The sequence below is a fragment of the Zalophus californianus genome, chromosome 8 (assembly GCF_009762305.2).
Source record: "Zalophus californianus isolate mZalCal1 chromosome 8, mZalCal1.pri.v2, whole genome shotgun sequence".
Lineage (NCBI taxonomy): Eukaryota > Metazoa > Chordata > Mammalia > Carnivora > Otariidae > Zalophus > Zalophus californianus.
The window spans coordinates 75,902,319-75,928,583 of record NC_045602.1 but is presented as its reverse complement, the minus strand read 5'-3'; the positions used below and the strand labels follow the sequence as shown (position 1 = coordinate 75,928,583).

Sequence of the window (26,265 nt, the reverse complement as noted above, 5' to 3'; positions counted from 1 at the left end):
ATTTTCCGAAGGACCCCAGAACCCCCTATTCATGCTAATACAGTGTAGGTGGCCTACGGTGATGTCTAGACCTTCTGAGGTGGGCACACAGACTTCCAGGGACATGGACACATTGTCTCCCATCAGAAGAAAATGACAAGTGCTCTGAGTTGTACATCTAGGCTTGGGAATGGCCTGTACAGAACTATTCACATTCTCAGAGTCCTTTGTGATCCATAGTATGATTTTTAGCAGGGTCTTCTCTGGAGTTAAGGAAACTCCGTGGAGCTCTAGCAAGTCATGTCCTTGACCACATGTGAAAGAAGTGAAGTCTGTCCCCGGTACTCCCATCTGTGCATTCAGGCCCCGCTTAGTGATTCATTCAATGGATGCTCCTTGAGTACAAGGTGCCAGGCATGTCTGGTGCTGGGAGCGTGAAACGTCCAACATGGAACCTGAGCCATAGAGTTCATAGCCAACCCCGTATATGGTCAACAAACGATGATGTAAGAAGGTGCCTTCCCTGCTATGATGAGGAAAGCACAGGGAGCCATAGGGATACACAGCAGGGGCATCAGGCCCAGACTGAGATGAGTAGGAAAGGCCTCCTGAAGGAGGTGATGTCTGAACTGGAATTTGGAGGATGAGTAGGAGTTAGGCAGCCAAAGGAGTGGGCACAGTATATTGAAAGGCCAGAAAACGGTAGAGAGCAAGGAATGATGAAGGGTATGAAGGATGTTGAGTGTTTCAGGATCGTAGCATTACCAAGGCAAGAGTGATGAGAGAAAAAGCTAGGGAGGCAGGCAGGGACCAGATTCTAATGGGTATCTTGAGCCATGGTAAGGATTAACACTGTATTCCCTATCCTCAAGTGCTTGTCCCGCATCCAGTTCTTCCTGATCCCTGTTGCTGTGTCTGCTGAAAAGGCTTAATACTCATGGGGGGGGGGGGTGGTGAGGACGGGATGCATTTCATTTTAGAAGGGACCTCAGAAGAGAAACAAAAATTATGTCTAAGAGAGTGAAGCTATCATGGCATAATGGCCGTCAGCGGGAAGGACATTTTGGAAGCGAGGCATCCTGCCTAACTCCTCTTTAGGCATCAATGCGTATGTAGCTGCCTGCTTCTGAAACTCAGGGAACGCATTCTTTTTTCTTTTTTCTTTTTTTTAAAGATTTTATTTATTTATTTGACAGAGAGAGACACAGCAAGAGAAGGAACACAAGCAGGGGGAGCGGGAGAGGGAGAAGCAGGCTTCCCGCCGAGCAGGGAGCCCGATGCGGGGCTCGATCCCAGGACCCTGGGATCATGACCCGAGCTGAAGGCAGATTCCTAACGACTGAGCCACCCGGCCGCCCCATTCTTTTGTTTTTCATAAGAATCAGGTAAATCAGTTTTTGCTCCATAAGGAGCAAAGAAGCCATAATCTCGTGCATTGTGTCAAGAGAGAAGCCCATGAGCAGCATGTAGGAGCAGTTAAAACATTTAAGTGAGGTGACATGTATGAAAGAGCCTAGCCCAAAGTGGACATTGAAGAAATATTTGCTAAAATAAATAAATAAATAAATATTTGCTGGGCTTGCCGATACCATTTCAACTATCAGATGCTCACCCTTCCTGAGTGCCAGGCCCAGTATGCAGTGAGTGGTGCAAAGAAGTACGTGGTCCAACTCAGGAGTTCAGGCATCTTCACTGTTGATGCTCACGGCTGTAAATGCACATGGCGGCACACGGTGATATTGAAGCCTGACAAAGGGATGGCTGAGACAAGTAGAACTTTCGGAGCTCTCTTCTGGCGAGGTTCCTGGAGGAGACAGGACTTGAGCAGAGCCAGAAGGAGAGTATTTACCTGGGAAGAGAAGACAGGAATCAGGGATGAGTGGGCAGGACATGTTTTGCTAAGAATTGAGAGGAATAGTGGGGGAAATGGAGGTGGGAATGGGAGTAGCGTCAACAAAGGCATGCACAGAAAAGGCAATCCCACCAACTAGGTACTGCAGTCAGCTGGACCGGGGAGATTGAATCCTGGCGTCGCCTCTTATAAGCTGGATGAACCTGGATAAGTTACTTACCTGAGTCTCCGTTTTCCTCATCTTTAAACTCAGACTACTGGAAACCCAGCTAACATGAGGAGCAACATGGTGTAGACCATTTGCCACTGAGGTTAAGAGCAAGGGTTTGGGGCCAGACAGAACTTGTTTCACGTCACACTCAGCAAGCTACGGCTGGTATAGATTTGGGTAAATTAACCTCTCCGAGGTCAGTAAGGGAGATTGTTGTGGTAGTACCGTGTCATAGATCTGTCCAGACGAACAAACGAGATAACACAGGTAAAAGACACAATGCTTGGTGCTTCCAGCATGATTGGGTGCTAATTACTAGGTAATATGGTGAGAGGAATACATCTGCAGAAGGAGAGGAATGTGAAATCAGTGCAAGGGCAACTTCACCAATCGCCCTTCAGGCTGGAGGGTGTAAGCCTAGACACTTCCTTCCCTCCTGGTTACCAGTGGCCAGAGACACCTTAAGCAAACCACATGATCTACCTGGAACTGAAGCAACATGGGAGCTTCTGCCAGGTGCCCCTAGGGCCTGCCAAAAGCAGACGTTTCCATGACTGCCAGAACAACAAGGCCCCCAGATTGACATCTGAGCGCTACTACCATCTGTGTTTCAAAGGACAGGAGAAAATGCTCTAATTAATCAGCTGGAAAGAGACTGAATGGACATGCATACACCTGGGTGTGGCCGGCAGTGTTGAGTAAAAGCAGTAGAGAAAGAGCAGGTCACATCAAGATTCATGAAGCTTTATTGACCTGGATGGTGATGAGAAGTCAATATTGGCTACTAGTGGGAAGTTTTACTGGGGATCAAAATCCGAAGTGCAGAAGAGTTGTTTGATGTTTTCCGTCACAGGATAGCCCATTGGTGTGTAGGCTTGGCTATAATTTTCTTTTGCCTCTTGAGGTAAAGACTATAACAAGTAAATTTGAAAGGAGAAATGTATTTCCACCCCCCAACCCTGGCGGTAGGGAAGGAGGGGTTACATCAGGTCTAACTAGGTTAGAGGGGGCCTGTCGCACAGGAAATGGAACATAGGTCCCAGCCTCTGCTCCCCCCACCCCGCTCTGCTCTGAAGTGTTCCCATCCTGGTGGCCTTTATGTCCCTCACTGCCATTTTGACCTCCTACCGGGGAAGGATCACTTTGGACATATTTGTTTAGGTTTGTTCGTTTTTACCCTGAATTGTTGAGTGTCTTCTACTGAGCTCCTGTTACATCCAGTTCTCACACTCTGCTGGGGAAGGCAGACACATGCAGGTAACATACCACCAGTGATCATTGTTTTAGTGGTGGAATGAGCACGGTGCATTGTTGCTTAGAGGCGAGGCCAGAATGAACATTCCAAAGTGCAGTCTGATGCCCACTGCCTCTCTCTGTCCTGTGTCCATCACTGGAGGGCAGAGCAAGGATCAACATGGAGAGGGTACCCCCTCCAGATAGGTCTGGGGGTACCGGTACTCCCGTGCTCAGCGACATAGCCTGGGTTGAATGGTTCAATCAATAATCCAGAAATCATGGCTGCTTGCCTGCTGTGGGCACACCTGTGTGCTAGATGTTTTTGTGTAGGGAGCAGGGTGGGTAAAGAAGGCATGTGGGGGCTGCCCTCAAGGGGTTCATAGCCTAACTGGAGAGGTAGAAACTAAGCTAGCAAGCAGATGTGGTGGGAAGGGGTTTTGTTTCTGTTCTTTCTCTCTTTTTCTTGGAATGCCTACTAGGGTGGGATGCAGAGGGAGACAGACTCTTCTAGCATGACTGGGTACAGATGTACATGCTGTGCACTATACAATTTGAGGGGGAGCCATTCACATAGACAGTGAGTGACCCTACTGGAAGAGTCCTGGGTGATACAGAAGGTCACATAATTTTAGAGATCTCATGCCCGGAAGGCAACCCACTGTGAAGTTCTCCTTCCCTAATCCCATTCTCCACTTGGCAGGCTCTAGTGCCCTCTAGAGCAGTGTTAATCAATAGAACTTTGTGTGATGATGGTGATGTTCTTTATCTGTGCTGGCCCATATGGAGGTCGCTAAACACATGTGCCAGCTGGACACTTGAAATGTTGCCAGTGTCACTGGGGAACCAAACTTTAAATGTTATTTAATTTTAATTAATAATTTAAGTAGCTCCCTGTGGCTAATGGCTAGTATTGGAGAGCACAGCTCTGGAGTGAAGGATAGGCAGCCTAATAAGAAGTAAGACCCCCGAGATGAGAGCAAAAGGATATAAAGTGACTAAGGGCCTTTTGAAGAGGAAGAAGATGTAGACAGTTCAAGGGTGAAGAAGTTTCTCTGCCAACCGTGAGGGAGCAGACATTTAAACAGGGTCAGGAACACCGATGCAAAAAAATCAGTGGCCAGTCACACAGTATATGACTTGATTTATATGAAATGTCCAGAATGGAGAAACCCATAGGGTCAAAAACCTGATTAGTGGAGAAATGAGGGAATGGAGAGTGGCCACTTAATGGGTCCAGAGTTTCCCTTTGGGGCAATGAAATGTTTGGAACTAGACAGGGGTGGGAGTTGTATGACACTGGGAATATATGAGATGCCACTGAGTTGTACATCAATAATTTTATGTCGTGGAAATTTTACTTTAGTTGAAAGAGAACCCAACTCACTGGCAGTGAGAGGGGAGCTGGTACTACTGACAAAAACATACGATCAGGGGCTCCTGGGTGGCTCAGTCGGTTAAACGTCTGCCTTCGACTCCGGTCATGGTCCTGGGGTCCTGGCATCGAGTCCCTCATCGGGCTCCCTCCTCAGTGGGGAGTCTGCTACTCCCTCTCCCGTCCCCCCTGTTTGTGCACTCGTGCACTCCCTCTCTCTCTCTCTCTCTGTCAAATAAATAAGATCTTAAAAAAAACCCATATGAACACTCCCATGTCCCTAACTCTCCTTGTGATCTCTAAAGAGGTGGCATATATGATATATACCCAAAATAAAGCACTTTTATACATACTTCAGGATTCTGTATGAATGTGCGTGTCGCAGCTGACATGTAAGACCACTTGCAGTTTCGGCTGTCCGATTTGGGACAGAGATGTATGCTGGTGTGATCAAGGAGTATAGTTAGGAATGACCAAGGACTAGACTATTGGGGTGGGGGGGGAATGTATCAAGATAGCTTGCAAGGGTAAACCTCAGTCATTCATTCCCTCTGATTTGGTCTGTTAGGTTGTATTAGGCATTATAGACTTGAGAGCTTGAAAGGACCCAAAGTGATCATTAGGCCATCCTCTTCCATTGGGTACTACCACCCTCCAAGTGAAGGCGACCAGATGGCCCAGACTGGCAGTTATGGAAGTAGTAGTACCAGCAGTGGCTCCCATTAATGAGGGCTTACTCTGTGTGCACGGCACTGCACTAAGCATATCACACGTATTATTCTGCTTACGTTTTATTCTCTCCACAACCCTATAGGGTATGCATCAGTTCTATTTCAGAGATGAGAAAGCAGGTCCAGAGCACTCATTCAAACCAGAAAGCATCAGAGCCAGAATTCAAACCTACAAATATCTGACCCCAAAGCCTACTATTTTTTTTTTAAGATTTTATTTATTTGTTTGACACAGAGAGAGACAGTGAGAGAGGGATCACAAGCAGGGGGAGTGGGAGAGGGAGAAGCAGGCCTCCCGCCAAGCAGGGAGCCTGATGCAGGGCTAGATCCCAGGAGCCTGGGATCATGACCTGAGCTGAAGGCAGACGCTTAACGACTGAGCCGCCCAGGCGCCCTCCAAGCCTATTCTTGTAACTGCTACTCAACATTGCTTCTAATATATTGTATTTATTGCACTGTTTTTTTACTATCTTTATTTCACTATTTCCGGGGTAAAAGTGGCATTTTTATGAAAAAAAACATCTTACCATCATCCCTTGGCCATGTGTTATGCATTTCCTCTGCCATAGCTTTGTTTACTTCTTCTCTTCATCTCTCAGATTCCATTCACCCTTCAAAGCCCAGCTCGGGCCCAGAGTCTCCATGAAGACTTCCTTTGTCCTTTTAGATCAGAATGATCTCTCCCACCTCTAGATTCCTGTTAACACTTTTTAAAATTTTTTTGATAAATTATTGTTTTTAAGTGTTAAGAATTTTAGCATATAGCTCAATGGATTTTTATATATATATTACCTGTACAGCCATCAGATCAAGATATCAAATGTTTCTAGCACTCAGAAGATTCCCTTGTGCCCCTTCCCTGTCTATCCCCGGAAGATGAATGCCAAGTCATGGAGCACCTACTTTCCAAATCACACACATGACAGTTATTATTGACTACCTAGACTAATCAGGTACATTTAAGGTAGATTGCTTAGGGCTAAAAGTGACTGTAGAATTTGTTTTGTCCATGTCCTTCATTTTCCATGGGAGAAACATGAGCCCTAGAGTTATCTGCACAAAGTGATAGAATGAGTTAAGTATTTAGTTAGTGCTAATAGAATATTTGGAGCTATAAGGAACATAAAACTTAATTCGAATTCAGCAGTAAGGAAATGTATTACGTCATGCAAGAAAAAGTTCACTGGGTACGGGAGCTTCAGAGTTGCTTAATTCAGCAGCTCAATAACATCATCAAAGATCAGGTTCTTTCCACTGTTCTGTCATCCTCAGGATGTTGACTCTGACCTCAGATTGGCCCTGCTTAGTCACAAATTGAGTACAGAAGTTCCAGGCGTCAGGCCCTTCAGTGTCCAAAGGATGAAGAGATTGTCTTCTTCTTCTTGTCTTCCTTGGAAGCCAAGAATCTTTCTCAGAAATCCTCCAGCACATTTTCCCCCCAACATTTCTTTGCCAGAAATGGGTCCGATGGCCACCCTCGTGTCAATTACTGTCAAGGGGAATCAGACCCTCATTGATTCCTGGGTCTGCAGATGCGTCTTTCCTCCTGGAGTCACATGGGAAAGAGGCAGATATTTGGGCAAAACCAGGGGGTTCTGCCAGCAATGGAAGAAGAAAGAATGGATATTGTGGAGTTAAGGAATGGTGTTTCCTACGTTAGTGCGCCCAGGTAGCCTAAAACCTACTTGAAGACAGAAACTGTTTTGCATTTTCTTGAGTCTGCCATGATACCCATGAAGGCAGTCAAGGGCCCACTAAGACTTTCTTTGCTAGCGGAGGACAGATTTTTTTCCCTTAATTTTAAATTTATGTCCAGCTTTACATATATAAGGTAAATAATGCATATTTACTCAACTTGAAACATTCCAGATGTAGTTTTCTTCGTGTTTCTTGTATTGGGGGTTTATTGGGTTTTTTGGAGCTGTGGGTTTATAGTTTTCATCAAACTGGGAATTTTTCCAGCATTATTTCTTCATACAGACTTCTGTGCTCCCCCACTCCCTTTCAGAGACGGCAACTATACACATATTAGGTTGTGCAAAGTTGTCCCAAAGCCGACTGATGCTCTTTTTATTTATTTTCATTCTTTTTCCTTTTTTTCAAATAATTTTTTAAAGGTTTTATTTATTTATTTGAGAGAGAGAGAGAGAGAGCACAAGCTGGAGGAGGGACAGAGGCAGAGGGAGAAGCAGACTCCCCATCTAGCAGGGAGCCCGATGTGGGGCTCGATCCCAGGACCCTGGGATCATGACCTGAGCCAAAGGCCGACGCTTAACTGACTGAGCCACCCAGGCGCCCCTCATTCTTTTTCCTTCACCTTAAAATATTCAGAGTACCAAGGTGCCGTATTTGGGGGTAGCATATCTTGAGCCCGGCCAAATTTTTTCACAAGACCCAATGAAAATTCAGATTTCCTTGCTGATTGGAGAGTGTGTGCTGCTGTCCATCCATCTGTAGAGATGGACAATCGTGATTGTTTTCTTCCCTTGTAGTTAAAACCTACTCCTGTGCTTACCTTGGTGGCCTGCGGAGTTTTCTTCCTCTAGGGCAAGACATGTCAAACCGTGGTGGTGGAGAAATAGATGGTTCCTGAAATCAGACTTCTTGCTCATACAGCAACTTCTGCCTGGCCTAGGAGAGAAGAACATATCAAAATTCATCTGCAAAAAGGGAGGGAAAGAGCAAGAGAAAGTCCACTTACTTTGGGAAAATTCCACAGTTATCACTGACCAACAAAAGCTCTGCCTGGAGTGGGAGTGCAAACCTTTGGCTTGATCACTGAAATCTCTGTAGTCTGATCTCATAGCAAGCAAACACACACACACACACACACACACACACACACACTATATATACATATATATATATATACACATATATATATATCCATATGTATGTGTGTATATATATGACTCAGTCAGTACAGCATGTGACTCTTGGTCTCAGGGTCATGAGTTTGAGCCCTATGTTGGGTATAGAGCTTTACGTAAAAATAAATTTAAAAAATAATAGTTAAAAAAACCAAAATAGCCTTCATTTAGAAAAAATTATTTATTTGACAGAGAGAGACACAGCGAGAGAGGGAACACAAGCAGGGGGAGTGGGAGAGGGAGAAGCAGGCTTCCCGCTGAGCAGGGAGCCCGATGCGGGGCTCGATCCCAGGACCCTGGGATCATGAGCTGAGCCGAAGGCAGCCGCTTAACGACTGAGCCACCCAGCCACCCCAGAGCCTTCATTTATAAAACACATTTCACGTACATTATCCTATTTAATCCTCACATGAGATAACTGAGGGTCAGAGAATAGCTTGTCCAATATCACACAGATGGAAAATGATGGAGTCCTCTGACTCCCAAGTCCTATGTTATTTTCAGCACATCAGCATTGCCTCACATACATACAGGGAGACAAAACCACTGGAAGGTTGCACACTATCATTAAAGAAGTAAATTGATTAAAACGATATTCACAGTATGACCCTCATCTGTTAGAAAACATATTTATACACGTAAATACATACAAAGAATGCAGGAAGGATATGATATGTTGAAATAGACGGGGAGTTTATGTGACTTTTTTCTATTTTGACTGGTCAGTATGACCTAGAGTAGCACTGTCCGATGGAACTGTCTGCCGTGATGGAAATGTGCTGTATCTGCACTGCCCCCCGATACAGTAGCCACTAGATACATGTCTAATTGAGCACTTGTAATTTGTCTAGTCCTAACTGAGAAGTAAGTGTAAAATACACACTGAGTTTTTAAGGCTTAGTATGAAAAGAAGAATGTGAAATATCTCATTTAGTTTAGTTTTTATACTGATTGAATGTTGAAATGATTCTATCTTGGATACACCAGCTAAATAAAACATTATCAAAAGCAATCTCACTTGTTTCTTTTTACTTCTTTTAATGTCACTACTAGAAAATTCTACATTATATACGTGGCTCACAGTATGTATCTATTGAGCAGCACTGGTCTAGAGTTCAAGAGCATGAAATTCTCTATCAGGCCCACTTGAGTTCAACTCCCAGTATTCACTTTTCTAAGTAGGTGACCTTGAACAAGTTACAGAACTCATCCCTTGTTCTTTTTTAGCTGTTAAACAGGAATAATGATTGTCCCTAGCTCAGAGAGTTATTGTTAGGATTAAATGGGTTGATGATGGAAAGCCTCTACAGCAGGGAGTGCCTGGCACCTTTTAAGTGCTTGATAAGAATTCGTCACCATTCTTTTTTCTAAATTTTCTAAGGTTGATGTGAATTTCTTATATAATAAAGATTAAAAAGAAAATTGAAATCATTAAATTTTTAAATAAAGCAATTATTTTTAACCCTGGTCAGAAGCTGAGTATTTATGCTGTTTTAAAGCTGTACAGTCATGTTTGCTTTGTTTTAGTGTGTGTGTGTGTGTGTGTGTGTGTGTGTGTGTGTACAAACCTTGGACGCAAGTGGAGTTGGGGACCATCACAAGTGACCATTTATTAGGCAATCTCATTCTTGCCTTCTGACCCGGGTCCTCCCCCTCCATCAAAGGGAGGGGGTAATTGCATCATGGTTCCCCCTGGCATGCACAACACACCAAGTGTTCGCCTATATTTAGCCAACATGAAGTCACTGAAACTCTATGCCCACTAGATGCAATTAGTGCTTTGTTATTTGTTGCTCACATGGCTTATATCCTGACTGCTCTGCATAGTTTATGTCCTTAGATGAATTTAAAAGAACTGAAAACCTTTTGTGCTGAGAAAACTGCTTGGGGAGTAGGAACTGAAATCCCAAGTCACTGAATCCCCTGGAAGGGACCCTGAGGTGAATGCTTGAGGCCTCCTGCAAGCCAGCGAGACCTCAATTATCCTCGTCTTTGATGGCAGGGGGAGGAGCAGGGTGAGCAGGCTGGGGAAGGAAGGGTTGGCTATATTCTACCCAACCGGTGGAAGCAGCACGTCTGGTCGGTGGCTCCCAGGAACGGTCCCAGCTCCAGTTTCCTTCCTGCAATCAGAAATGGCACCTGGAACACAGAAACACAGAGCAGCTCAGCAGGGCTGACTCTACAAGGGGACAAGGGCTGGGGGCTGCCCACAAGGCATGGTTTCAGAGGTTCACCATGTTGGCTAGTGCCTCCATTTTACTCTTGGGGCCTCTTCCCTCTAGTTTAAGGCTCTAAAGTACATGAGGTATTCATAAAAGTGTTTTACAGGGTAAAGCAAGATATTTCTGAGGCCAAAGATTCTAGACAAAAAGTTAGAGACCAGTTGACATGCTTATACCCTCAAACATTACCGTTCTCTTGTGCTCTGTGTCTTATTCCATCACTCAGACTTTTATTCTAAAATAGATGATTTTATGATGAAAAAGATTTAAAAGCTATTTTTAAAAGAATATGAAACTTCATTTTGAAAACCATTTTTTGAAACTATTGTTTTTATATCGCAGATTATATTAAAAGTGAGAGGGGAAAAAAAGTGAATGAACATTTCAGAAAAGCATAAACAAACCCAATTTCATTTATCAACTACAGAGACACAGATTTTAATGAGTTTTAAATATTCATTCCTTCATTTAACAAATATTTACTGAGCACCCAGTGTGAATAATAGTAGTGTACATTGGTGTCCTCGCTTTATCTTTCGTTAAATAATCATAATTGTTGTAATTTTACTAACAAATATGTTTCTGACATCATTCTTCTTCGCTTGCAATACAGATTTGGGGATGTTATTAAAAATTTATCCGGGGACAACATTAAAAAGAAAATGAAAGCAACCACATAAGCTCAACTCAGTGGCAGTTGGAAGTGGCCTTGTCTATGAACAGAACATTGTTATATCCCAATGCACTGTGAGAAAGAGGTTACAGACAATGACCAGCACACCTTTTTTCTCTCTCACAAAAGAAGTATGCAAATAAGTTCAAGGGGAATTCATTTCAGGGGAAACATTGAGTCAACTCAGATTGATTAAAAAGTAAAGTATTTCAAACTTCAGCATTCTATTATTAGTAACAAATTAATTTCCACACACTTCACACTTTAATGAGAATAGCTGGGTTGGATAGTAACCAGTCATCAACACCTCAGTGTGAATGAAGATCTGAGAGTAGATTCTCTGAGAGGGAGTGAGGTAGCTAGAAGGAGAGAACAGTGGCTACTTGGAGCAGGCAGGGGGCACCCTGGGAAGAAAAGGTCTCTAACTTCCTAGTGTGCACAGGAACCCTGGTCTCTGGAATAACCTGCCTACATTCCAAGTCCTACTTCCCCCCAAATCATAGCAACTGCGTTCTTTACAATGACAATTCATACTTTACTTCTACTAATTGCTATGATTACCATTACTAATTACCATGATGGAAAAGAGAAGACTGCTCTTTCTGAGAGTTTTTATAGATTGACAGTCATAGTGATCATTTATGGTTAAGTGTTTAAATGCATTAAAGTGGATGCAGTAAGGCTGGAAATACATATTGTTGCTATGGTTTAAGATCTAAATAAAAATAATAAGTCCATTAGCACAACAGTTAAAATATGCCATAGTATAATTGACAATAGCTTTTACTACCAGAAGTATATAACAGATGATGTTTAAAAATTTCATAAAGAGCATATTTTCAAATCTGTATGCAAAAGATAGATTATTCAATAAATGGGGTACCTATTTGAGAAAGAAAATAAAGAAAAATAAAATGTCTATCTCACTCTTTATATAAAATCCATTTAAAAGGTCTAAAAATTTAAACATAAAATAAATGAATCCATTAAAATTTCGGAAGATAAACTGAGTGTGTATTTTTTTATAATCGTGGAGTGAGGAAGTTCTTTTCAAGCAGAAATTCTCAAAGAAAAGACTGTCAGTTGGGCTTTTTTTTTTTTTTTTAAGTTAAAATGTCTCCACAGCAAAAATTGAAATGTCTCCTTACTTCACAGAAACAAGGTTGAAATAATACTGGGGGGAAATGTGCAATAATAATGACAAAGGGATATGATAAAATATGCATAAAACACTTACAATGACCATAATAAATTTTATATAGAGGAACAAACAATACTATAAAAAATGGGCAAAGACTGGAATAAGGAGTTCAAAGAAGAAGCATAACTGTCCGCAAACTGTTGAGCCCGGTTAAGATGTGAAAGGGAGACACTCTCCAGACCACCAGCCCAAGCCCCCATTTTACAGGGGGAAACTGAGTCTCAGAAAAGTTCAGTGAGAGGCCTCATGGCAGCCAACCCATTAGTGCAGAATTAATTCAACTTTACCTTGAAAACGGTCTCTAGAAATCTTTAGGCATCAAAAGTGAACAAAAGAAGATGAAGCTGCCACCCTCTGCATCCAGACCTCTGTGTGTGGCTTCCAGAAGAACATCAGGGAGAACACGGGAGAAGCAAAGGGGGATCCCAAGGCCCTGATGGCACTCTTGTCTGCAGAGTGAGAGGGACCCAGCTCATTTGGCTTGGTTGCTCTTGCAGTGGCTTTCAGAGCCTCATGTTGTGAGACACTGAGTTAAAAAGACATTCCAGGTCAGCCCCCATTTGTCTGGATGACAACCTCCAGCCCAGCTCTGCTAAAGGTCACTGCCTGCAGGGCAAGGCCTTGCCAACAATGGATGCAAAGACCAGACCTGCCATCCAGGACTGGACACTGATACAATATGAATGGAAACTAACAAGAGGGCGGAGAAAGCAAAATCTGTATAATCCTAGTTGTTTTAGCTATTGCCTGGGGCAGGGGTTCCCTAAATCTGGCCTGGACACTGTGGCCATGGGAAATAATACTTTTAGGTAGTAGACAGACACTTTTGAAATTTTAACAACCTTGTATTTGATTCATTATGTCTCCATACGTAAGTGGCCCAACAAAGTCATGATCTCACATACATGGTTTTAAGGATAAGCCTGCAGTAAGTGTTTAGGTTAAATAAATGACTTCATTTAAAGAATAATGCTGGGGGCACCTGGCTGGCTCAGGTGGAGCATGGGACTCTTGATCTCGGGATTGTGAGTTTGAAGCCCACGTTGAGTGTAGAGGTTACTTAAAAATAAAGTCTGTAAAGAAAGAAAAGAAAGAAAGGAAAGAAAGAAAGGAAGAAAGAAGGAAAAAGAAAAGAAAGAAAGAAAGGAAAGAAAGAAAGAGAAAGAAAAGAAAGAAAGAAAAAAAGAGAAAAAAGGAAGGAAGGAAGAACAATGCTGAGTATTAATGGTGCAGGTGTTTGAACACAGCAAAGATGGTGAATAAGGTTTGCCAATGGCTGAAGTTTGTGTGATTTTTTTTTTTTTTTTTAACAGAGAGAGCGAGAGAGGGAACACAAGCAGGGGGAGTGGGAGAGGGAGAAGCAGATTCCCTGCTGAGCATGGAATCCCAGGACCCTGGGATCATGACCTGAGCCGAAGGCAGACGCTTAACAACTGAGCCAGCCAGGCGTCCCTTGTGTGATTTTTCTGCACCAGTTCTGGAAAGTAATACATTTTACAATGCCTGCCAACCCATGCATGCATACATACATGTACTTAGCTGTAAGAAAGACTGAGAAACAACGTTTGCCACTATTTAGGTGATGTACTCTGGACCCTTGATTCATCTTTGACTCCCCCCGTGCCCTTGTCTTTCTCCTTCTCCCCATAATCAATTGTCTTTAAGTTCTTCCTGTCAGTTCTGCTTCTAAAGAGTCTTTATTCACCCCTTTTTCCATCTCCAGGGCTTCCTTCCTGGTCTCTGCCCTCATTACCTTTCACCTGGACGAAATCCTAGCTCATCTCCTTGCCTCCAATCCAATTTTTCTCCTTCAATCCGCCCTCCACACTGCTGCCAAAAAGGCCTTAAAAAAAAAAAAACAAACAAACTCTGAGCTGACCCTGTTGTGCCCCAGTGCACAGGATAAAGTCCAAGCTTCTCAGCAAGACTTGAAAAGCACCTGGTTGCTGGTTCCTGCTGACCCTTCCAAATTCCAACCCTGGCAGAATCAGGACTAGAAACCCAGGTCTCTTGATTCTCGAGTCTAGGACTCTTCTCAGCATACCACGCTGCCTCCTCGAGGAATCCCTCCCTGTCCTTTTCATTCCACAAGTGATATCTGCATAGCCAGACTGACTTGCTGGCACCGGGAGTTTTTGTGTTTTTTTTAAGATTTTATTTATTTGAGGGAGAGAATGAAAGAGAGGTCACAAGCAGGGGGTAAGGGTAGAGGGAGAAGCAGACTCCCGGCTGAGCAGGGAACCCGAGGCGGGACTTGATCCCAGGACCCTGGGATCATGACCTGAACCAAAGGCAGACGCTTAACCGACTGAGCCACCCAGATGTCCTGGCTCAGGGAGTTTTAAGTATACCCTGAAAAAGTAGACCAGGCCACAGACAAGGGTACTGTGTCCCTTATCCATTACGAGCACATCATGTCATAAGTGATAGATGTGAACAAAAAGGAAATGGAAAGTGTCTATTAGGCAGGGCGCCTGGCTGGCTCAGTCAGTAGAGCATGGGACTCTTTTTTTAAATTTTTATTGTTATGTTAATCACCATATATTACATCATTAGTTTTTGTGGAGTGTTCCATGATTCATTGTTTGTGCATAACACCCAGTGCTCCACGCAGAATGTGCCCTCCTTAATACCCATCAGCAGGCTAACCCATCCCCCCACCCTCCTCCCCTCTAGAACCCGCAGTTTGTTTTTCAGAGTCCATCGTCTCTCATGGTTCGTCTCCCCCTCCGACTTACTCCCCTTCATTCTTCCCCTCCTGCTATCTTCTTCTTTTTCTTTTTTCTTAACATATCTTGCATTATTTGTTTCAGAAGTACAGATATGTGATTCAACAGTCTTGTACAATTCACAGTGCTCACCATAGCACATACCCTCCCCAATGTCTATCACCCAGCCACCCCATCCCTCCCACCCCCCACCACTCAGTAACACTCAGTTTGTTTCCTGAGATTAAGAATTCCTAATATCAGTGAGGTCATATGATACATGTCTTTCTCTGATTGACTTATTTCACTCAGCATAACACCCTCCAGTTCCATCCACGTCGTTGTAAATGGCAAGATCTCATTCCTTTTGATGGCCGCATAATATTCCATTGTGTATATATACCACATCTTCTTTATCCATTCATCTGTCGATGGACATCTTGGCTCTTTCCACAGTTTGGCTATTGTGGACATTGCGAGCATGGGACTCTTGATCTCAGGGTTGTGTGTTCGAGCCTCACTGTTGGGTGTAGAGATTATGAAAAAAAAATAATAATAAACTTAAAAAAAAAGTGTCCATCGGGCAAAACTGAATTCACGTTGAGGACCACCAGTACTGCATAACGATTATATAAGGCCATCCTCACTTTGCAATTCTTCCACAAGAAGCAGATGGTCTGTAGTGAATTTAACCCATTGGTTAAATTCCAGAGTCTAGATCAGCCTACTAGAGTCAGCAGAGTATACCCCACTCCCCCACCCCCACCCCCACTGATGGTAGGCTGGCCTTAGCTAATGGAATATTAGCTGACATGACACACAGAGGCTCCAAACGTGTTTGCCAGCTTTGACTCGGCCTCTTGAACAGGTAACGCCCTCTGCCAGAAGAGCTTGCCTCAGGTAGCCTTTGTCCTTTCATCCTGGGTCCGGAAACAGAACCAGGTGGAACCTGTATCTGACCCTAAGCCAGGAGTCCAGCCTAGCTCAGCCAGCCCAGGTGAGCCCAGCTGAGATCACACCAAGGCTGCCCTGCAGACCCATTAGCAGGAAAAATAAATGTGTGTTGTCCCCAGCCACTGAGATTTTTGAGGTAGTTTGCAACGAAGCAAAAACTGACTAACCTAAAAGTAAAGTGGGTTTTGTTTTATTTTCGTTTTTATCAAGCTAAAAATCAACTCCTTTTCCTTTTGTGGATTATCTGCAGGGGGAAAAGTAATAACGCTCAGTTGACCTTCTGCTAGCCCCTAGCATATTTCTGGGGCATCTCCCAGCATGCCGGTTGCGTAATGCAGAAAGCTCTGCAGCCTCATTCTCACATTAGCCTGACAAGAAAGTAAATTAGGACTGTTACACTCCTGCACTCACTCCCCCACTTAAGTCACTGCCAAGCCCAAACTAAAACAGAAAATCCGGTGGCCCTGTGTTTAAACTGGCATAGCCATGCTACTGCTTCTCCTTTCAGAAACTGCCAACTGTTTTTATCAGGGGTCTCCAGCGTTGGGGATCCTGCCCCAGTAGTTTTAAGCCACGATTTTTTTTTCCAACAAGAGTTCATGGTGCCCGAGTCCTTTTATAAAAGGAATGTTCCCAAGGAGGAACCAGCAAGGGTCAACTCCACATGTCCAAAGGCCCGATCACCCAGACCTCGTTTTCCTCTAGCTGAGGTCGCGGAGGCGCGTCCTTGCCCTCTGTTTGGGCTCCTCCGTGTTTTCCTTCCTCTCCCCGGGACTGCCCCACTCGCGCCTGTTGTCACCAGGTCTTAAGAGCGGGCAGAGGTACGCCTCCCCGCCGCCCGGAGCCTCCGCGCCATTGCAAACGCTCTCCTCCAGGTGGCAGTAGAGAGCCACTCCCCGCCCGGCACCTTACGTCACCTTGTTTACCCGGCTCCGGGTCATTTTTAGATCTAAGATCACAGGATGTTAATTGGGCCAATGATTTCCCATTCGTTTTGGCAAAAGGCCCTTCTTGTGGGCGTCCGGACAAGCACGATGTCCTTCTTGACAATGAAATTTTGCTGCGGGGAGTATTGACTCGCAAACACTTGGAATTTCATCTTTAGGAGATGGGAAAGCTGCGCTTTGGTATGTGCTATGGGCTTGTGTCGGGGTCACTGTCGTTTTGGAGCCCGAATGAGGGTGGCATGAACTAGGGAGAGTGGGGAGGCCAGATACTACAGTGGTGTCTGGGTGACATCTCCAGAGCCAACCAAGAGCCCGCAGGAGGAGTCTGCCTTTTGCACTTCCCGCCCCCCCCCCCCCCCCCCCCGTATAAAATAATTACTCAGCAGGAAAGCATTTGGACTTTGGAACTTGGAGGAATAAGGAAAACAGCTGATCTGGCCAATCTGTGTCCTGATTCACTGTGGGGAGACACTGTGAAGCTCAGGGGCTCCGAGAGGCGCCTGCCTCAGATGCCCTTGCCCAGGAACTGGATCTCAATGTCTCATACATCACACATTTCACAGGCTGGAACTTTTCATGCCAACACAACAAGCACCACTTATTTATTACTCCCACGCTACCCAGCTACTGATGAGGACAGGTGAGGCCCAGAGGAGCTAAGTGGCCTCGCTCACTCTCTCATCTCCAGGCCTGCGTTGTGTGAGCCCCAGTAAAAGCATCAGAAGCCCTGGAGTTTCTGCTCTTCGCCAGCTTTGGTGGGTAGGAGATGGAAGGCGCCAGAGTTTGCGGATGACTGTGCAGGAGGCAAAATAAACAAATAGAAGTCCTCAGTTATGCAATCCTTTACAAGAAGAAGGGAGACACATCATATGCTCAAGGAAAGCAAGAGAAAATCTATAATGTTAAAAATAAATGAGCCTCCAAGTTTTTTAAGTGCCTATTCCTCTCTGTCCAGCCCCCATCTCATCCTTTTAGCACTCCCGCAACTGCTGGGCTTACAGAAAGCCTCCCAGAGAGGGCAGAGTCCCTCTCAATCGGGTCTTGTGAAGTCCGCTGGAGTGATGGCACTGGCCTGGAGAGATAGATGGTTTTCACGTGGGCAGGAAGGGAAGGAAAATTCTCTTCAGTTCGAGGCCACGACCATTTCTCGAGCACCTGATCTGTGTCAGCTACTCAGGCAGGCAATAGAAGGTTATAAAAACATGGAAAGTCACAGTCCCCGCCACTACAGAACTTTGAGTCTTGGTGGTATAAGCTTATCGTCATAGGGAATTTTCGCTCCTTTTGGAAAGCACGTGCTGAAAGAAGAGTTGAAAGAGATTTACAACAGAAAAGGAGAATGTAAGGTAAATAGTTTGGAAAAGCATACCTCCACTTGGGTGTCTACTTAAGAGTGAGTTGGGTGGGGGGGCTCCTCGGTGGCTCAGTCGGTTAAGCGTCTGCCTTGGGCTCAGGTCATGATCTCAGGGTCCTGAGATCGAGCCCCACATCAGGCTCCCTCCTCTACAGGCAGCCTGCTTCTCCCTTTCCCTCTGCTTCTCCCTCTGTGCTCTCTCTCTCTCTGTCAAGTAAATAAATAAATAAAATCTTAAAAAAAAAAGTGAGTTGGGGGGTGCCTGGGTGGTTCATTCGTTAAGCATCTGCCTTCAGCTCAGGTCATGATCTCAGGGTCCTGGGATCGAGCCCCTCATCGGGCTCCCTGCTCAGCAGGGGAGTCTGCTTCTCCTCCCTCTGCCCCTCCCCAGATCATGTTCTCTCTCTCTCTCTCTCTCTCTCTCTCTCTCTCTCTCAAATTATTTATTTATTTATTTGAGAGAGAGAGGGAGAGACAGCAAAAGAGGGAACACAAGCAGGGGGTGTGGGAGAGGGAGAAGCAGGCTCCCCACTGAGCAGGGAGCCCGCTGCGGGGCTCGATCCCAGGACCCTGGGATGATGACATGAGCCGAAGGCAGACGCTTAACAACTGAGCCACCCAGGTGCCCCCATAAATAAAATACTTTTTTAAAAAAGTGGGTTGGGAACAGGGCTTGGCAACAATGGCAGAGCAGCTTGGTAGACAATGGGAGCCTGGCACCCCGGGCACTCTGGGGCTCTAAGGTGATGGAAGGAGGTGGAAAGAGGAAAGAGACACTTGCTCAGGGTCAAATGGTGCATCGAAGGGCAAGGATTTGAACCATGGAATTCTCCAAAGAAGGTTCAGGAGTGGGGAGCATAACCTAATAGCTGCCTCTAGTAGGGAGCATTCCCTAGAGCTGCTTGCTTATAGGACAAGCATGGAGACCTGGCTTCAGTTTCCTGCATCTGTGAAGAGGAGGTAATACAGGAATAGAAAAAAAAATGGCCCCAGAGACACTTACCACCCCTAAACTTGCCTTTTTAAATGCCTTTTGTCTCGAACCTCATGATAATTCAGATCCATCCTAATCACAGGGCAGAGCAAGTGGAGAGAAAGCAAACAATGAAATTTTTAAATTTTTTATGGTTATATGAAATTTAAAAATGATTTTAAAGAACTTTTTAATTGTTAGAAAACAAATAGAGACACAGCATAAAACAAGCACACAAATTAATAAATTATAAGGCAGGTATTTCAGTAACCTTGCAACCACCCATGGTAGGAGACAGAACCATACCAGCAATCCCAGCAAGAACTTTTTAAGCCACAGTTAACTGTTGCAGGCTCCAAGGACAGGTCATCTGAAGGATGTTCGGAAGCCTCCAAGGAACAGATGGCCCTTCAGCCATCAACCGAGCAATGTTTATGGACTACGTACAATGCTCCCACATTCAAAGTATAGGGCCTCATCCCCACACATTTTACCTGAAGGAGGTGAGAGAGGAAAGGGATCAGCATTTATTGAGTACCTACTGTATGCTAAGTGCTTTACCTAAGTTATCTCTAAGGGAGATCAACTAAGCATGAATGCTCATTATAACTTTGTGAGGTTGAGGTTACAATCCCCACTTTACAGATGGGAAAACTGATGGGAAAACGCATAGAGAGGTTAAGTAACTTGCCCAGGGTCCCGTGGCCTATAAGAGGCAATTGGCACTTGAAGTCAGGCCGCCTGGCTCCAGAGCCCCGTATTTTTCTCCACCACCCTCGATAAGAAGTCAGTTATATGCTAGATACTTCTGTTTGCCCTTCTAGATCCACTCTCCATCCTTCCCTACCCTGGTCTGTGCTGCAGACCTTATCAGTGGGTTCCCTCGCTCACCCTTTGGCTTTGGGTTGGGTTTAGCCAGTGGGTATCCTGGATGGGAGAACAGAGGGAGGGAGACACAGGAGGGAGGCCTCGGTGGGGGCATCCCTGGGGCTGGCTGCGTCCCTTTTCTCATGATCACAGCTCTGGTCAGGTGGCTCTAAGCGCACTGGGCACACACTAGGGTTTCGGTGACTACACCTCCCCTTGCCCCTTCAGGCCTCGGGGTGGTCAAGTAGCTGTGACTTCTTGCCCTGCCTCTGTGGTTTCCCTACATCCTGCCCACACCTTTGTAACTAGCCCCTCTATTCAACTTTCTTCAAATTACCCAATTTGACTGTGCCATCGTGTCCTGCCCAGGTCTGGCCTGATAGAAACGGGAAGGCAGGAAAGCAGCAGCTCTGAGTCCTCCCTCCCTGCATGGGCAGCATTCCTCATGGGTACAGGATTGGTCACAGGTGAATCAGAATGACCTTTCATTGCAAGGGCTCCAGGATGTTCTTTGGGGGAGGGGGAGGGAGTCCTGGCACTGCAGAGTGAGGTTGATGCCCCAGACTTAGGGCCTTCTGAGTCATGACAGGCCACCAGGGTTCCGTCAGAGAGGATCCTACGACTTCTGGGAAAAGGGCTAAAGGGAAGAAACAGATTAGGGCGGGGCGGGGGTGGGGGAGGGAGGCGTGGAAGAGGTGGGCTCCCAGAGCCAGATGGCTTGGGTTCAAATTCCAGCTCCTCCACCTACCGGATGCATGACTTTTGGCAATTCATTTAACATTTCCATGCCTAACTTTCCCCATCTGCAAGGTTGGATGATAAGAGTAAAGGAGTCAATGAATGCAGATGGCCAACCCATATTCAGGGTTATATTACTGAGGGAGATCAGGCCTTTGAACATGTTTGACCTTTGAAAAATACGGGGCAGATTCACCTGCCCCAGCCCTTTAGGGACAACGCCCTGGGAAATCAGAAAGCAAACCGTGCAGCAGATTGCCGCAGCTTGGATCCCGGGACCAGCATGGAAAGCTAAGGGAGGCATGGAATCCTTCCAGTACCTCTTGGCCCTGTCCTTGATTAGGCTGCCACTTGAGGGCATACAGAGCAGATGTCCATCAGAAGACCAGAGCAAGTGAAGTTGCCAGAAAGATCTCACACTGGAAGAACCAAGTACCAACGCACTTCTCCCCTTCCTAAAGGCTGCCCTCTGTAAACATCACTTCTTTCTCCTGCATTGTCAGTTTCTCCCTCCGGAAAGGAAAAGTCTCATCAGCATACAAAGATGCTCTAATATCTTGGGACGCCTGGGTGGCTCAGTTGGTTAAGCATCTGCCTGCGGCTCAGGTCATGATCCCAGGGTCCTGGAATCAAGCCTCACATCGGGCTCCCTGCTCAGCGGGGAGCCTGCTTCTTCCTCTCCCTCTACTGCTCCCCCTGCTTATTCTCTCTCTCTCACCCTGACAAATAAATAAAATCTTAAAAAAAAAAAAAGATGCTCTAATATCTCTTATCTTAAACTCTTCTTTGATTTCACATCTTCTTCCATTTCTCTGGTCCCAAAGCAAAATTTCTTCCAAGCGTTGTCTGTAAACACTTCTTCCCTCTTGTTCTCTCCTCAATAGATCCATTAGCATTTCAGTCTCAAATTGCTCTCCCAAGCCACTCTTCTCAGTCACCAATAAGCTCCATGTTGCTCCATCTAATGGTGACCTTTTTATCTTTTTTCAGCCTCTCAGCCGCATTTGGCCCGTTGGGACAACACTCTGGGTTGACACATCTTCCTGCCTCAGCTTCCGTGGATGTGCGGGATCCAGGAGGCCGAGACCCCCTCCTGCCTCTCCAGGTTTGTCAGCGTGCCAGGCCAGCAAGCCTACTCCTTGAGAGCTCTTGGGGTGTAGAGTGTGAAGAGATGAGCTCATTTAGCAGTTCTTCACAGTGCCTCAGGAAATGTGAGGAAACTTCCATCTTTGCTGATCATTGGAAGCCTGAGGCTGATGGGAGTTGGAGAGGGGAAGGTAGCCAGGGAGAAACCCTGGGAGATGGCACAGGGATGAGCTCCAATCTGTGCCACCCCACAGCCCTGGCAGCTCACAGCAGTCAGATGCTGACATTCATCTCTGCATTTTTATGGTCAACTGGCCCTTATTATTCCTGTTTTACAAGGGAAGAAAATGGAAGCAGGGAGGATAGGATAAGGAATTCATTCATTTTCCCAGTCAGGGTCATATAAGGTGAGGCCGTGCCGCAATAGGGCTGTGTGCAGAAGAAGCCCTCACCCTTCCCCACGCCTGTCCTGTAGGGTCTCCAGAACATAAAACTCAGTCTATAGCACTTTCCAAGCCTTTGCCAGAATCTTCTCTTGAGCAAACCCAGAGCAGACTTGGGACCAGAGCTTAGTCCCAGGAGCTTAGCATCGCTATTCTTCATCGGTCCTGGGTGCCTTGTTTTTGTGTCCTGGGGGAAAGCGTTAGGGCAAAGAGGGAATGGGCAAGGGTGAGGCAAACACAGGAAACAGCTCTTTTTAATCTTGTCTGCAGAGACTGCGTCATGAGGATGAGAGGCGGGATTTCTCTCAGTGAGAAATGCTTGAGAGAAGCCAGTGGTGGTCTTTAACCGTTATACATTGTAAGTGTCATGGCCAAGTTCGCAGGACCAGTCTGGAGCTCCAGTGACAAAATGTCTGAGGGTTTCCCGTTCCTCCTTCTTGCTTGGAAGTGGCATCCAGGGTCTCTGGTAAGGGGTGTTTTGGGTGAGGATGGTGGTTTTGTTCCCCATCGAGACAGTTTTAAGGGATGGGATTTCCACTCCTTTGTTCCTTCCGTCCCCTACCCTTGAGCCAAGGAGCCTTCCTCTGCACACTTGTCCTCATCTCTTGTTCTGTGTCTTTGGAACGCTAATGAGAAATAGAATGTAGGGGCGCCTGGGTGACTCAGTTGGTTGAGTGTCCAACACCTGATTTTGGCTCAGGTCAAAATCTCAGGGTCGTGAGATTGAGCCCTGTGTGGGGCTCTGTGCTCAGCAGGGGAGTTGGCTCGAGTTTCTCCCTCTGCCTGTCCCCCTACTCGCGCACGCTCTCTCTCAAACAAAGAAAGAAATCTTTTTTAAAAAATTTAAAAAAGTGGGTGCCTGGGTGGCTCAGTCGTTGGGCGTCTGCCTTCGGCTCAGGTCATGATCCCAGGGTCCTGGAATCGAGTCCCACATCGGGCTCCCTGCTCGGCGGGAAGCCTGCTTCTCCCTCTCCCACTCCCCCTGCTTGTGTTCCTGCTCTCGCTGTGTCTCTCTGTCAAATAAATAAATAAAATCTTTAAAAAAATTTTTTTAAAAAGAAGTAGAATGTAGAGAGAAGCATGGAGTCATATTAGATGTGCGTTTGAATGTGAGCTACACTGCACAGTCACTGGTGCTCTCTATGTCTCAGAGCCTCAGTTTTCCCATCTTTGAAATGCAAATAATAAAAATTACCTCGTGGAGTTATTGTGAGGATCAGAGTCAATGTTCATATGGTTTCCGCACGGGTGCATGGTTGGTACTCAGTAAGCAGTAGCAGATATAATAAAGTTCCCATCAGGCTAGCCTTTTACCTAAATCCCTTCCTATATGAAAAAATCTGGCAAGTCACTTATATCAACTAGGATGCTTTCAACTATAAGCACAGACAATCCACCTGAACTTAAGAGTAAGGAAAATGTATCATCTACTTGAGAAATCCAGAGGTAACCTCAGGGATGGCTGATCCGTAGCTTAACAATGTCATAAAGGCCATGCATTCTTCCATCTCTCTGACCTGCATCCTCGGCCTGTCTGCTTCATCCCCTGGTCGTCTTCCTCATGCTTTCAAGATGGTGGGCACAATTCTAGATGTCACTTAGAAACACAACCACATCCAATAGCGGGAGAGGACCGTCTCTTCCTATATATGCCTGTTGAAGCAAGGAAATCTTTCTGAGAATCCACCCGGCATACTTATCCTATCCCATCAACCAGAATGATCTCATGAACTTATGCTTGAACAAGAAGACAATCACTGCAATTGGTTGTTTCAATCAGCTTTTATTCCTGAAGCAGGAGGGATGGTTATTGGATAGACAACCAACCAATGATCTGCTCCACTGTTTGTTTAGCAATATCCAAAAAAAGGTTTATGGAGCATCTATTAAGTGCTCAGGCTTTGGAGGTACTGGCATCATAGCTTAATGTCAACCACTGCAAATTTAGAACATAAATGCTGGAGATCTTGACTCACAGAGAGGAGATGCTCAGGAAATGTCCTCTGAAGCAGGGAGCCAAAGGGCAAGGTGGAGGTGCCTGGGCCGGGTTCATTCATGGCCAGGAAGCAACATCTTGGAAGCAGGGCTTGCCAAGAAGGTGAGGGAGCTCCCCAAGCTTCAAGCTGGCACTCAGCTCCCAATTATGATTCCAGAATTATTAGCTTTGATTCTGTGAGAAAGGAGCACATCAAAGCCAGAATCCTATGAATTAAAATGTTGACTAATCGAGCTAATTATAGTTCAGTCATCTGAATTTTCACACAATGAGCCCGAGTTCTCATGAAAGCCTTCTCCTGGGCAGGAGGAGGCTTTGATGATGAAGCAGCTATTTATGTCCCAGACCCAGCCCTCCCCACTCTGGCCAGGGAATCCTTACTGGAGTGCCTGTTGCCCACTCAAGCCTCTTACGGGTTCTACTCCAGCTTTCTTGAAAGCCGAAGCAAGCTCAGCTGAGGGGGAGATTATAAAGATGTCGGGAGCAAGATTCTCCTCCCTGGAGAAAGATCTAACCAGTGGTTCAGAATGTCATGATGAGATTCTTTTCATTTTCAACTTTATTCCAGATTTAAAAATACTTAGGTAATTTACATAGCCTAATTATACTTTAGGGAGAAACTTCTCCCTTAACATGTCTCAGTTATCAGATGCAGAATGGTATAATAAATTTTAATCACTGTTTAGATGTTCTTTGCTGCAGAATAAGTAATATAGACTAAGCCTAAATCTTTGACGAGCTACCAACGACAGTGTTTGGTTGTCACCACTGGGGAGAAGGATGCCATTGACATCTAATGTGTGAGGCCAGGGACACTGCTAAATGTCCTACTATGTGCAGTGCAGACCCCCACAACAAAGAATTATCTGACCAAAATGTTAGTAGTGCTGAAGTTGAAGAACCCCGTGTTAAAGGGTAAAGGTCCACTCAACACTGGTTATCCACTCCAGGTCGCAGCAGGTTTGCTTAAATGGTGTCACCTGCACCCAAAGACATGTTTTGGCAGGTTCCTTTACACTGTACATTTCTGAAAGAGAGATCGGAAGGAAGAAATGAATGAAATCTATGGCAATCATAGACTCAAGTCTTATGGAAGATGATTAATTCTTCCTGGCCAGTATGCTTGCTCTTCAGATAGCTGGTCCTTGATGAAAAATGATGATGCGTATGGATGCTTGGGCCCCTGGTGAGGCACTCTCCCTGTGTGGACAATTAAAGAAGTAGATATATAGAATATGATCCGCTCAGTATGTCCCCAAACGATCTCTTTTTAAAGCAAGTTTTAATTCTTTCTCTTGTAAATACTACATAAGCAATAACAAATCTTAAAATTATGCAAGATCTAGGTATGAACTAAGGATTCTTTTTATTAAACTGAACGGTTATCAAACTGTGTGTAAATCAACTAAGGGAGCTTTAAGCCTTCCTCTTGCTTCCCGATTGCCCTTGTTATCCAGGGTATTTAGGGCTTGAAGTTAATTTGTCTTTTCAACACACTTCTAACTGTAAAGATGTTCTGTTTTGGCTTGTCCTTTGGGAGCAACACCACTTAAAAATTGTTTTAACGAACACATACATGTAATTTAAAAAGTCAAATAATGGCACTTGGGTGGCTCAGTCGGTTAAGTATCTGCCTTTGGCTGAGGTCACGGTCTTGGGGTCCTGGGGTTGAGCCCCACTTTGGGTTCCCTGCTCAACGGGGATTCTGCTTCCCCTCTGCCCCTCCCCACCTCTCCACCTCGTGCTCTCTCTCAAATAAATAAATAAATAGAATCTTTAAAAAAAAAGTCAAATAACACTAAAAGTCCAGTGAACTGTGGCAGTTTCCTTCCTCATTCCCTCTCACACCCCT

General features: G+C 45.3%; 1 long non-coding RNA gene across 1 annotated transcript; it reads left to right on the top strand.

Moving 5' to 3' along the window:
* The first annotated feature begins 16,982 nt into the window (after positions 1-16,982).
* On the top strand, positions 16,983-23,058 carry LOC113937846. Its single transcript, XR_003524745.1, has 3 exons — positions 16,983-17,136; positions 21,879-21,993; positions 22,688-23,058. It is a non-coding gene; the product is annotated as an uncharacterized LOC113937846 (long non-coding RNA).
* Positions 23,059-26,265: the final 3,207 nt, after the last annotated feature.